The sequence below is a fragment of the Nipponia nippon genome, unplaced genomic scaffold (assembly GCF_047370975.1).
Source record: "Nipponia nippon isolate SJK-2023a ecotype South Korea unplaced genomic scaffold, ASM4737097v1 scaffold_5, whole genome shotgun sequence".
Lineage (NCBI taxonomy): Eukaryota > Metazoa > Chordata > Aves > Pelecaniformes > Threskiornithidae > Nipponia > Nipponia nippon.
In genome coordinates this window covers 24,848,249-24,862,270 of record NW_028262369.1, presented here as the reverse complement: position 1 = coordinate 24,862,270, position 14,022 = coordinate 24,848,249, and the positions used below count along the sequence as shown (strand labels likewise).

Sequence of the window (14,022 nt, the reverse complement as noted above, 5' to 3'; positions counted from 1 at the left end):
ACATAGTATGTTGGAAATCAGAACAGAAGAGTCAGTACTGGGAAAATATTTATTGTTAATTGACTTCTAGTAGCCTGTGGATCATATTCATTGATATTTCTAAGGCTGTCATCATTTCTTTTTCACTAACTGCAAATCCTTCTGTTTTAATACAAAAAATGAACTTTTCAATGCTTGCAATAGATATCCTAAAGGCAAATAGACTAGTTAAAGCCCTCAGTAACCTGGTCTGACCTCATAGCTGACCCTGCTTTGAGCAAGAAGTTGAGCTAGATGTCCTTCTGAGGTCCCTTTCAACATGAATTATCCTATGAGCTTGTGATTTGTAAAAACAATGAATGCTATTTTTCTATCTCCTTTTGGGGTATCATACTTTGAACCTTTTTGAGGTGGTTGCTTTCCAGAAAGGCTGTAACACTGAGCACTGTCACCTGCTTAACTCTAATCACACAGTTAGTCCCACTGAAGTGAAATGGTAAGCAGATGTCCTGTTACCCTTTAAACATGGTTACTCAACCAAGTATGCCACTTTGCACACAAGATAGTGCTAGCCACAGGTCTGGGTGTTCAGTGTGTTGCAGGAGCTAGACCATGTGTATATTATTCCCTTTTTAAAAAGATTTCATTAAGAATATTTGATCTGGCCTGCCAAAAACTTAGCAATGTATGATTAGGCTTTTTTTAAATATCATGGCTTCAGGATTCATTTGGGCTGGGAGGGAAAATATAATATGTCATCTCCAGACATGTGAGATGTCTTCTCTGTATTCTGCAGGTTGTACGCTTTATATGCCATTTGCATTGCAAAAGGCAAAGTAGTAAAATAGTGTCAGGGTGCTTAATACAACTGATGAGGCCTGAGTTTTTTTCATGGGTCCTAAGAGCAACATATGATGATACTAAAGTAGTTTACCAAAAGGAAGGTAGCATTTTCTAGAGCTCTCATCACAAGTGAGTACAGCCCAGCTTTTAAGGGTACTAACCAGAAACACCTTGAGGTGCTGGGCTGTAAACTACAGCAGACCAGCAGCTGTTGTGCAAGCTGTTTGATTCTTGTGGTGAGGATGGTAACCTTAAAAATTGGGTAGGGTAGAGAGCAGGAAATGGGAGCCATTACAGCTGTCCCAAGGGAAGTGGTTCCACTTGTGAATCACAGTCCTGGTTTCGCCATGCTGTGTGGGAGTGGCGTCCTATCCCAGGAAGATATTGCCGGCTTCTGGAGCCTGGCAAGTCTAACTGCCGCAGGGGGAAAAAGAGCAGGAGACTCAGTCCCACCAGCATCACTCCTCTGCAGCCTGCTAACCATCGTTTGGGCAGCTGGAGCAGGGGAGAATCAGGATGCGCCAAGCCCTGTATGGCGCATGAATTAAGTGATATGGTCCATTGCTGACCAGAGAGTGACAAGGACTGCAGTCCTTTACTGAAGACTTTGACCACATGCCACATAGGCCTTGGGTTATCCTGTGGAGAACAAAACCTACTACTATGTGAGACAGCCCAGGTTGCCAAGTCTTGCCTCCTCCCTCCCTCCCATGAGTCACACAGCTCTGGCAGAGGCTGGAGCCTGTCTCGCAGTGGCACAGGACCTCCTGCCCTGGCTCGTACTCCAGCCTATCCTAGAGGAAACCCTCTGTGTAGGCTTCTGGGCCTTCCCTTGCTGCGCCAAAGAGCTGCCACACCCCAGTTTCTTCAGGCCTTCTTGTCAGGGCACCACTGACTTACTCATAACGGATACAGACACTGAAACCAAGCAGTCCCTCCTCTGCTCTGCGTGCTCTGTGGCTCCTAGATGGTTTTTCAGTGCTGGAAGGAATGTGCCCCTTCACTTTGTTCTGTCTAGTCCAAAGCCTCCTACAGGAGCTGTTTCCATCCATTCTCAGGAAGAGAAGGCAGAAACGAGACAGATCCTGGCAGTTGAGTGTTGCTGTTATTTATCCTTCCTATGCCCAATAATGAAATAAATCCCCAAACCACTATTCATCCAAGGCTTGTGTGTGTTTTCTGTAGCAGTACTAGCAATGACTCTACGTTGGTAGCACAAGTCTGCTATTTGCAGTTTGAGAGACAGTGAGTGGGCACAGTGGATGATGTGGAGAAGAGACAGAACTGTGTCTTCCACTTCTGTATCTTTCTGCACTGATTAAGTGCATCTTCTTCCACCTCTGAGGCAAAGGTGCACAGAGCTGTATCACAGCTCACTCACCGATGAGCAGATCATTTAGAGGTTTCTATTGTTCATAAATCATGGTGGAGAGAAAGCTACCATCTGAGTCCCCAAGGTTTCTGGTAATGTTGTGGCTCACCAAAGTTCATTCATCTCAGCCCTTATTTCTCACTAAGAACTTGTCATCTTAATCATGGAGCTAGAGGTGCAGCAGCACCAATAATTTTGGTAACTTAGGTCTTTGATATAAATTTGAGTTAATTTTATGGTATTAGGAAGCTGATGCAATGGAATTTTTGTATCATGAGACGTCTTTGCAGCAACAAAGTCTGTCATTAAATCTTAATGGCAATCCATGAAAGTGCTTGCAGTTTTGGACAAAAGGTGGCACTTATCTAGTAAAGTTAACAAGGGAGTGAAAGTCTCTAGACCTGATAGGAGTGACTTAGGGCAGGTCTACTGGTCTTCTGTGGATGGACTTCAGCTTTATCTGATCATATGTTAAGATAGCCAAGTATAAACTATTTCTATTAGGGAAGTTAAGTGTTCATGTTAAAGTAGCTTGTGGCCTGAAACAATAACCCCTGCTAAGGGCCTGAGTTTATTAGGCCAATAATTAGCTTATTAGGCATACAGCTGTGCCTGTGTAATTTTTTTAATTTCATGTTCCATCTGACTTGCATCCAATGAGTTCCATATAGTTTGTAAAAGACAGTTCATGTATACAGTGAAGAGGTTGTAAAAAGATGTGTTGAAGAAACAAAGGGGGAAACCTCACATAGGAAGTCTCAGGCTTCATGGGAGGGGAAAAGAAATGAGTGTACCTTTTCTACAGAAGTTAGGTTTAGCTGAAGGTCCAGTCTAATTCATAGACAGCAAGCTGGTCTGAAGGAGCTGTGTGGTTCAGAAGAAAGTCCTTGCATCTGCCTGGATCCTGTACCCTCACAGAGGACCTAATGTAACTAGAGAATCTGCTAGAACTATAAGGAAGCTGAGACAAGGTAATCTGCACACAGTTGATTTCTGGGTTTTCAAGAGAAGCTTTGCACATACTTCTAAACTCACGGTTGCTCTGCTTTGCTGTGTTTTCACTATCATACAGCCCACCAGGATTATACGGTGAGCTGGGCTCCTTCTCCAGCTGGGGTTACAGGGAAGAGTGCGTGCAAGTTACAGGGGAATCATCAGGGTCAACAGAAGGCCCCTGGATGAAACAATTGGACTCCAATTCTCCGGAAGGAGCACTGGAAAGAGGATCCACACTGTGTGCTTAGAAAAGCCAAACTAAGTTGATGCTTGGGCTTTGTTCACTCCACAGAGGCTCACCACACATTGTACCAGGTGGGTTCAGAAGTCGATTACATGTTCAAATAGGGAAGGATGTCCAGAGCTGTTGCCTAGAGACAGTAGTCATCTCTGCTTTCACTAGCATCTCAAGAACAGTGCTTTCAGGTGAATTCTGCACCTGCCTATAAGCCTAGGTAAGAGAAAACAGGCACATAGTGGGGTCTTAATGATAGGAAGATTAAAAGAAGAATCTTACAGAGAACTGGAAAGCATGGAAGGGATTTCAGGGGTGGGTGTGCAATATCTTCTGAAAGGTAGAAGAATACTTGCAGAAATTGGATCTATTCAGATGGAAACAATTTCCTTTAGGGACATCTGATAATACTTTCCACAGGCAAATACAGTTTTTACTTCAAAAAGGTACGAAGAGATTCTTCTGGTCTAGGGTAGACTGAAAGCAACTCAAAACCCTGACTGTCCCTCAGTAACTGCCATTTTCTCAGGTAGCTATAGCATCTTGGAAGTTTGTCCTTCATGATAAAAGGAGGACGCCTTTTAATTTCTGTGTAATAAAGCAGCCTTCCCAAACCCACCTGAACACAAAACCCGCCAATCTTACAAATTATTTTGTGTTTGTTATTTTATGTTTTTTTTAAAGACAAAATAGTCAGTAAAGTCAGGAGGGGAAGTGAAATTGCTTGCTACCAAGTTCTAGTTGTTATTTTTAATGTAACAGTACCCTATTCCGGGATGGGAAATACGCATGAGGTGACAGGTGGATGCAGATGGAGCACTAGGAAACTGGGAGGTTAGGTCAGGCCACTGATGCCACGAGTTGAACAAGAGCTAGGGCTAAGATTCCTAGTAAGCCTTCAATTAGATATTCAAGCTAATGAAAGAGAGGCTTAACCTTAAAGGCATTCTCTTCCTGGTGGCTTCTTGTACTCCTGGGTGCCAAGGCTTGTGGTGTTAGGAGCACAGATCTGCAACAGCAGCCTTAATGAAAGTAGTATATACAGCTCAACTATCTATCCAATATCACTGGAGCTTTAGAGGGCATGTGGGCTGAATTAGCATTTCTGATTAACCTCTGCTTTTTGTGCAAATGTTCCAAGGTGTTAATCCTTATGTTAGTGTAATGAGCTGGAAAAGCTTTAGGTTGAAATCCAAGCAGCATCTTAAAAAACAACTAATGTTTTTGTCATTGTCTAGACTGGTAGACTGAACCCAACTTGGTCTAATTATTTTGCAAGTAAGAAGTGTGCTCAGACTGATAGCTTGTACGTTGTGTTTTGTCTTCCAAAAGAATTTTTACAGTCTCTATAAGCTTCAAAAATAGTATAGGTTTGTAACTGAAAGACTGGCAGATGTTTAGCCGTTGTGGATGAAAGCGAGGTTTAAGTACAGCTGTTAATTTCACGTGCTGGTATCATGTAAAGCAGTGCCGAAGACCGATGCATTATAGTTGGCTTTTAAGGATACTAGCACCCTAAGAAATTGTTTATATCTTTCCTGCCTGTCCTTTGTAATGCTTCCAGTGACTACAATGATATACTTAGATAGAAGAGCTGATCTGCTGAAGCCTTACCCTAGAAATGAACTCCACTAATCAACTGCTCATGACTCCAACAGATGTTTCTGTTTTTCAGAAAATTGGAACCTCATGTTCTACTACATTTTTAAATGTTTTTTCTTCTTTTCGTACTAGCAGCAAATGCCCCATTACACATGTGAGCTTCAAAAACCTGTCACATGATACCAGGAACAAATTGTTAAGCCGGTCAGCAAAGTTCAGGTTTGAAGTGGTGGTCCACTGAAGGCGACTGGGTCTTAGAAGCCGGGGAATTGGTTTATAGAACTGCCATGCTGTGATTTTGTTGTAAATGCCAATACTCTATTTCAGCCTCTCGTATGAAATTTGGAGATGTCAGATGAACTCAGATCACAACTCCTTTTTCATAAAAAGATTGAATCACTTTAGGATGTGGAGATAAAGTTAAGTGATACTTTTGGGGATATGAGTATTATACTCTTGAAACCACAGAAACAGCATGAGAATTGTTTATATGATGTTTTTGTATAAGGACTTATCTCCTGCGGCAGGTCAAAATTGCTGAATTTTCAGACATAGTGGAAATACAGATGTGAAGAATTTACTTTTTACTTCGATTTGTTTAGCCTGTTGCATTTAACTTGCCATTCCAGGTTTTACTAATTGATAAGTGATCGATGGATCCTTAGTCAATCAATATCTTTGTATGATTTTGGCAAAGGAAAAATAATGTGGATAGAAAGGTGGATATATTGTCACTCCACAAAGATGCAGGGTACTCCGCTGTCAACAAAATCAGAACTACTTAACGGAAATAAAACACCTGTTACAAAGAGTACAATGGAACCATTACAAATTGTAGGCACTGGAGACACACTTTGGGATTAAAGCAACTCATTTGCAAACCATTTTTCTGTTAGCAGTGAGCAATTAACCATGAACTTTCCCCTACCCACACTGGATTGATTCAGGAGCCATAGCAGAGCATGGCTAAACAGGCAAGACCAGGAAGTTTATCAGTATTCACACGTCCTTAGCTAAGCAGGATCCTGACAAAATGTGGGGTACCATAATCAGAACTTGTTCCTTTCACCCTTTCCCAAAGGAAATATATTAACTTGCTGCTGTTGCTGGATTTGATTGTCATGATAAACACAAGTACAAAGAGCAGTGTGAGTTGCAAGCTGTTTCATTAAGTGAGTGGAAAGAGGTGAGAGTGAGGGTAGAGAGGGATATTGACTGCATCTGCAGCCACTCTTAGGATACTAGGTAGTTCTGAAACGTTTCTCAGCTGATAAAAATTTAATCAGTTAAGAATATGGCCAATAATATGCATTGGGCATGTTCGTAGTTGTTTGCAAGCTGGTGATATGCTCTCTTCTTTGAACATCGCATTCCCTCGTGTTGTTTTAAAGCCAAACTCTAACCTCCTGTGCCGTTTGCATGTATTTGACAGAACTTGAACTTGGGTTGAAGGTCTGGAGCACAGAAGAATTTCTGTCTGCATAGAGATGCTGTATTTTTTTCATGGTTGTGGATTTCGTGTTTGCTTCTTGCGCCGTCTGTGTAGAGAAGGAAACTGAGAAGCCCATAAAAGATGGATAACTGAAAGCCAGTGGATGATCCTCATTAGAACATGTGCACAGAGTGATGGGAGTGGGAGAAGAGGAATTATTAGAGGAAATAATCATCTAAGCCAAGGGATGACAGGACTTCGAGGCGAGCTTGATTAGGAGTGCTAAAATTGGCTGACAAGCCATGGAGAGAAAAGGTAGAGTATTGATTTGAAACTTTGTCAAGTGCCTTTTGAAACTGAGAAAAGAATTATTTTGGTGGAATGAAGGAGCAGGAGGTGGATTAAGCAGAGTCTGGCATGAACTTGGAGGAGGAGAAATCCTGATGTTGTTGCAAATGGTGAGCCCAGTGATCACAGAAATAAGAGGAAGAGGTGGGAGATGGGGGACATGGAGTGGGCAGTACTGAAAAAGGCAAAACTGGGCAAAGAACGGATTTGGGTTCTTTTAGCAAAAATTTAAACAAGCACAAGCATGTGCTGTAGAAAGAAAGAAAATAAGCACTGGAGCAGAAGACAAGATGTAAGGGTGAACAAAAAGAAAACAAGGTTAATTTGTGGATCAGTGGAGAAGCTAGAGGAAAAGCAGATAAGAGGTTCCTTTATGGAATGTGAGAGGGCCTTATTGGCAGAGAAGAACAAGAACACATTGTGCATTGTCAGTTTATCTCTTGGAAGTGATAAGCCAGGTCCAATGCAGAGAGAGAAGTGGGGACAGAAGAAGTATTTGGGCAGCAGCAGTTTTGAGGGCTGGTCAGAGGAACTGAAAAGACTGCTAAGATCATGAATGTGGGTTACAGCTAACTTAGAGGTGAAATTCTAGTGGTAGGAAGGTAGCAGGACAGGAAGAGATGGAAATCAGTCCTCAGGTGTAGGTTTTCACCAGGAAATTTCCTCTGCAAAAGCAGAGGAGGCAAGTATGGGAAAAGAAAGAAAAGAATTAATGGAGAAGAAGAAAACATGGAGAGAATCAAGCTTGTTGATGGGAGAAAGGGAAGATAAAAGTAAGGAGAAAGACTGAAGCTGGGCAAGATATCATTAATGCTAATGGGAAAGAGCAGATGCAAGACGACTGTCAAGCAATGCTGGAACAGACTTAGGCAATGACTGAACTTGGAAGCTCACCAGCAGAGCAGTGGAAGGTACAAAAAGCTTCCATGAAGTCAGGTCGGGGTGTCAGAGTGCTGCTGCAGCTACTTCCTCCCGAGGTGAGCAGGGATGCATGTCACTGTCGCCCTTGTCAAGCCAGAGGGTCTGGCTGAAGTGTGGTCCTCCCGCTCTTTGAATGCTGGGTGCCAACTTGACCAGACCTTCTCTCTTGTCTCATTGTCTTTTCTGATAGGTTTAGTCTGATTTCTTCTCTCCATATAGGCAGTCCTGTAGCACACATAAGAGACTACCTTTTAAAACAGTTGCTTCTCAGAGTAGCCTGCCAGTTGGTGACAGAGCTGATGCAGAGCTTGCTGAAATAAATGCAAAGACTCCAACTGATGTCAGTAGTATTGGATAAGTATATATCTGATTAAAAATCACTTTTCCTTCGGCTGTGTTTTCAATCTCCCTTTCTCTCGTGTTTAGGAGAGTTACACTATGAAAAGCACAAATCAAAATGTAATGTGAAGAGGTAATAGCAGTAAATAGAGTTGAAATGTTGAGTGAGTCTTTTGGACTTAACAGCTTCCACAGTAGTGGTCTCATTATCTGGAGACTGTGATCAGTGTTCTACCTTTTGAAGTATCTAGAAAGATAGCTTGTTACCATGTTAACCTTACCTTTGAAAACAGGCCTGGGGTGTATAGAGAGACCAAAAGTCTGAATGGCCAGTGGGAATAATTTTCAAGTGGCTCCCCAGACTCAAGATAGCTTGATTCAAATACTCATCAAATAGATGAGAGTGAAGATACATGGTCAGCCTAATAGAAGCATTTCCCCTCCCCATTCTGGGGCAAGAGGAGTCAGTAAACCAAAGCCAGCTTTGCCTGTAACCCTAATTAAGGAGCCCCTCTAGATTTTTGGAGGGGTGTAAGAAAACTCTGTTACCCTCTGCCCTGCTTCCAGCCTTGTGGCCAGGGAGATGGAGACACTCCTCCTTCTGGGAAGGATTTCCAAAAGTCTCAAATCTGCTGTAGGGTTGACTTGCAGTAATCTTGTGTGTGTGTGTGTGTGTGTGTGTCTAAACCACATGACCTGGGTGAACGGGTCCCCTTGAGACGGCGATGATGGAAGATCTGCTCTGTTAGTAGCCAGTCAAAGCAGTGGCTGTGTGGGCTACCTGGGGGAGTTCAGTCTCTAGGGGTTTTCAGTCTGGCACCTCTCACCCGCGTTCATGCGCTCGCTCACATACACACAGTGCCATCAATGAGTAGTCATCTGCCGGTCGCACGCCCACAGAGCACATCAGGAAGGAAACGGCTGGTCTCTCAAAGTCAGGAGTATTAAAAAAAAAAAAGGGGAGGGGGGAGGGGAGGGGAAAAAAACCAAACAGCAGGCAGTCTGTGTATTGTACCAATTCCTCCCGGACTGAAGGAATCCTTTGCCCCGTGATTCATGCTGAGCTGTCTGCTCCATCCGGCAGCAGCCGTGTCAGGCAGCCACCCACTTTTAACTGGGTGCCGGCTCTGCCGCTGCTGGCACCGGAGCCTGCAGCGTTTCAGGATTCTTTTGTTAGTCAGGGCACTGGCACTTCCTTTGGCATTTGTCAGTCTCCAGGAAGGCTTGTGTGTAAGCAGGGGCTTTGGGTTTTTTTTTTTGTTATTATTTTGTTCATTTACACATTTGGAACCTGAAGGTTTGATTCAGATTCTTTCTTGCTCTCTGCTTCCTGTAGGTTGAAGTCTCTGTTTTCTGATGATTAGCCAATACCGGCTGTTTTGGCAATGAAGATGTCTCAAATCAGTCCTATCCTGCCTGGCTTTCCAGGAAGAGAGCCCCCCTCCCCTTGTTCTCCACAGCCCCTGCCATCCAAGATTGAAATTTATCAGAGCTGCTGTGGGCAGGAAATTAGCTCCTTTACAACTTGTTCTCCACTGCTTCTCATTCATTTTATTGTTTTAACATTTTCCAGAAAATAAGGCAGAAAACAAACCTGCTTCCTCTTTACAAGTATTGTGCTGTTAACCTGTGAAATGCTTATTTCCCTGGCAGGCTGCTGCTTATCTTTATAGCAGAACCACAAGATTAAAATCAGTTAAAGTTGAACTGAGAGAATGAATAAAACACTGGAAAACATTTAGTCATCCTTTAGCATCCTGAAGATAAGGATTTCTACATATAGGCATCAAAGCTGTAATGAACACCAAGGGAGGGATAGGCTCAGGAAAAATGGAGTGAAGGGTGCTGCCTACAGACTTAGGAATGTACTTGTGAGGAACTTGTTTGGGGGACTGGGTCTTCAACACCTATATTAAGTTGGCTTGGCTTTCCTGAAGAGCTGAGCACCTGCTACTTCCATGCATGCGAAACTCACCTTAGAATTGTATTCAGGTAACAGAAAAGTGGTTTTCGCTTATTTTATGTCTGACTTTTAAATACAGATATATTAATGTTTTCTGTGTGTCTTTCCAACAGCAACATTGGAATATTATTATTTTTGAGATATGCAGAAGGAAGACACTTTCTTAATTAATATCAGACAGTTTTGGTGTTATTCAGCATTAAAAATAAACCTCTGCCTTTGCCGGGAGTAAATTTGGCAATTGTGTGCTCCCTGCTGCAGGAAAACGATGTTTCCCTTTAGAGCTCAGAAGCAAACTTTGGCAATGAAATGAGGCCCAATGTCCATTGATCTCAATGGAAAACCTATTATTAGAAGGATCACTCTGACCACATCCTGCCATCATTTTGTACTGAGAACCACCACTGAGGTCAGCAGGATTTTTGTGCAAATATTTAGGGCAGGATATGGCCCACTTCAGGGCATTCTGAGGGTTGACAAGCCTTCAGCTGAATTGTTCCCTCTTCATGTTGATCCTATCAGCCCACTAAAATCTGATCCATGAACAATTCAAAATCCCACCATCCAAGCTGGTGTTGACTGAAACCAAGTAACTCAGTTAGTGCAATTTGAACACAGACATGAGGCAAGACTCTGGCATTGCACAATGTCCTGACTGACTATGCTGTGCCTTGGACACTGAATGGGTTGTATACTTCTGACTTCTCAAGAAGACAGCAAGGAGTAAATTGCTGCTGTGATAGATAGGCCTGTGGCTTCAGCAAGTGAAAACTGTTGTTAATTGAGTAACTCAAGATTTGTTTTCAGCAAATGCATTGCATATGTGACTAGTGCAGCTAATTTCCTGCTTGCCAAATTCAGTTCTATCAACACTTATTGGAACCACAAGCTCGGATAGCAGAGGGAATGCTCTCTCCTTTATCCTTTTGATATGGGGAATAAATGAATTCTTTTCAGCTTACTGTACATCCGTGTTTTCACTGGACAGCAGAAAACTGTGTCACTGACTCATTGTTTGATCTTGGGTAAATCATCTAATCCTGTCTATCCCAGTACCCTCATGTGCATAAATAATGTAATGACTCTCATCTGTCTTTACAAGCTGTTAGAATAACTTTGGTTTATATAGTTTTAGCTTTACTTTAGTCTTTTCCACAATGTTTTATTGGTGAAAGAAAGAGGCTCTTACCCAAGTCAAAGCCAAAAGGTTTCTTATCCCTGACTGGGTGCTGAAATAATCAGTATTCACAGGTTTTAGCTAATGTGTTTCTCATACCTGTAGGGCCAGGCTTTAAGTTTATATGAATTTGACACTGCAGAAATTTCTCTGATAAAATGACAACCTGGCATTTTCAGCAATAGCTGTTGGAGCAATAGCTCCAACAATAAAAAAAAATATAATTGAAATATAATATATATTTATAATACTTATAATAAATATAAAATAATATAAAATTTAAAAAAGCAATAGCTGAGCTTTTGGAAGGTGGGAACATTCCTGTCCTGTGAACCTAAGTTACATTCTTCCAAACTCTGTACACAAATTCCCTGTAAAAGATGAAATAGGCACAGCAATGAATTGATGCTCACCTGAAAGAGTAGTTACACTATTGCCTTGTTCATATGAAGTGTAATTTAGATTGAAGCCTAAACACTTACAGAACAAATGAAAAGCTTAATCATTTCCCTGTGTATCAACAGCTATAAAGAGAAAAAAAAAAAAAACAAAAAAAACCCAAAAAGCAAACCCAGAACGTGACCTGAAAAGATAAATGGGCCACTCCATTATAGCGAGCCTGCAAGACATTTTCAGCTACAGACCACGCAAAATGATTCTTTGCATTATAATCTTCATCTTGAGGCCCAGGACTAGCGTGGTTTATGGCTGCCTCCTCCTCCTCCTGTAGTTATATGCCTAAAGAAAATGTCACTCTAATGCTGGGAAAAAATGCCTTGCTAATAACAGAACTTCAGGTAGAAATGTATTAGTTTCAAAGAAACTGGTCTCTTGGAAACCTTCTTCACACAGAGATAAAACTTCTGGAGAGAAGAGACTGCAGGATATGAGGATCTGAGAGTACAGGGGATGGGTGGTATTCTCAATAAGAGCACTTCTAAGGGACGTGTGAGAGCAAGGTTTGCGTCTCTGCTTTTTTTTTTTTTTACTTGACTTTTCTCTTTGGCTTTGGTAGAAAAAAAAGTCTACTTTTCAATTTCAGTATTATCCCAATGGAAGAATAAAACTAAAACCTCAAAAATGGTTGCAAAATGGAATTCTTGTTTCCCAGCCAGTTCTGGGCCAGAACAATTCTCTGTTTGTGGAGGGCTGGAGAGAGAGGTTTCCTCTTAAACAGGAAAAGTGTAATCCTGCTACTATACCTTTGTCAAAGGAGATGTCTGGTTCCCCAATAGAGCTTGCCGTGAAGCAGTTTGCGTTCGATCCCACGCAGCAACCATAGCATAGGCAGTAAGTACACTAATGGAGACAGCTTTGTGGTTAATGTGCTGAATCGGGACTCTGACTAGGTTCAGTTCTGGCTTGCCCAGAGATTTCTTATTTAAACTTGAGCAATGCGTTTAATCTGTCTGTGCCTCAGTTTCCTATCTGTGAGAGTTTACCTGCATGAGGAATCAGTGAACTGCTTTAAGTACAGATGTGATGTTAATTTAGTACAACCTGTTAAGCAACCTAACCATTTTAAGGTTAGCTTAAGCCTTTTTTGGAATAGGTTTAAGCTAAACTAAAGTAGCTAATTTTCAACTCAGAGTACATATTTTGCACAGGTGCATCTAAAAACCTCATCAAATCAAGATAATGAAGCAGACAAGTCCATGCACACATGTGCTTGCAGCTTCAAAAAAAAAAATATTTTTTTCTCTAAACCTTGTCTGAAAGGACAGAAACTACCTTTTGTCTGGCTCCCTGCACAAATGATCAAGTAATTTCTAGGCAGTCCTGGAGGTGTGAGTCTACCAACAACCCTATTAGTTGGGGCCCTTTTCCTATGGGCTTCCCCACCGGAAAAGGCCCTATATTCATATATGTTTTGTAGGGAGAATATGATACTCAGACTTCAGGAGTGGCACAAAACCTTATGATTGAGGTTTCTTACAAGGCTCTAATAGAAAGTGAAGGAAATACAGTGAGAGAAGTCTTGACATTGGTCTCCATCATTGCAGAGGCTAAAACAGTAGGAGGCTCCGAATTCAGTGATTTTATTGCTGCCCTTTGCATGAAAATGTGCAGATCCAGTCTGCACAAAGAAGTCACATCACTGAAACGAAAGGGAATCTTTTAACTGCTTCCTTCTATTGTCTTGTCTTACTATCTGCTTTGCCACCGATGTTCTTTTTTGTTGGAATTAACACCATGTTTTTTGTTCCCAGGAATAATAATAGCAACAATAGAAAATTACTGCTTTGCAAATAATTTTGGAAAGTACATATGGAAATCTTTAGGAGTGACAATAGCTGCAATGGATGATAGTTGCTACTAGCAATGAAAATGTTTGGCTTAAGGTATATAAAAAAAAAAAGCATGTCAGAGATGCCGAAATTTCATCTGGATAGATATATGCATAGACTGAGTGCATGATCTTCTCGGGATAGAGGGGAGATTGTGAATACCCTGAAGTCCTGACCTGCCTTTGTAAAGTTCTCCTTACCACAGGCACTAAGTGTTCTTTAATGCAAGTCAAGCACTCCAAATGAGGAAAGAGAGAGAAATTAGTCTGAACAGGAAGCTTCAAATATTCTAAGACTAATTGAGTTTAGATAATTAAGGGGGTTTAGAGCAGTAATTCAGAGGGGAATGAGAGGGGAGGACAGTTTAATTGAGATTGCCTGTCCATCTGTGAATCCTCTGTGCAGCCTTCTGTGGCGTGTCCCGGTTGTCATTCGTTCTGACCTAAAGGAGTTGATGTCGTTTGTATTGACCTTATTAGTTAGCAACACTGCAGGCTTCCCCTTGCGTTTTGTAGCTATTTGTGTAC

At 41.8% G+C, this 14,022-nt stretch overlaps 1 protein-coding gene across 24 annotated transcripts in view; it reads left to right on the top strand.

The window, feature by feature from the left end:
* The window catches only part of FGGY (FGGY carbohydrate kinase domain containing), a 330,344-nt gene that overhangs the window by 47,080 nt on the left and 269,242 nt on the right, over positions 1-14,022 (top strand). For 2 of the 24 annotated variants that reach the window (XM_087730899.1, XM_087730886.1), the window contains 2 exons: positions 3,267-3,505; positions 6,460-6,774. The exons of 18 other annotated variants lie outside the window; for them this stretch is intronic. The gene's annotated coding sequence lies outside the window, so the exon portion shown is untranslated. Of the gene's footprint in view, positions 1-2,999; positions 3,166-3,266; positions 3,506-6,459; positions 6,775-14,022 lie in introns of all 24 variants that reach the window. 4 more of the 24 variants (XM_087730904.1, XM_087730895.1, XM_087730888.1 and 1 more) reach the window with 3 other exon arrangements.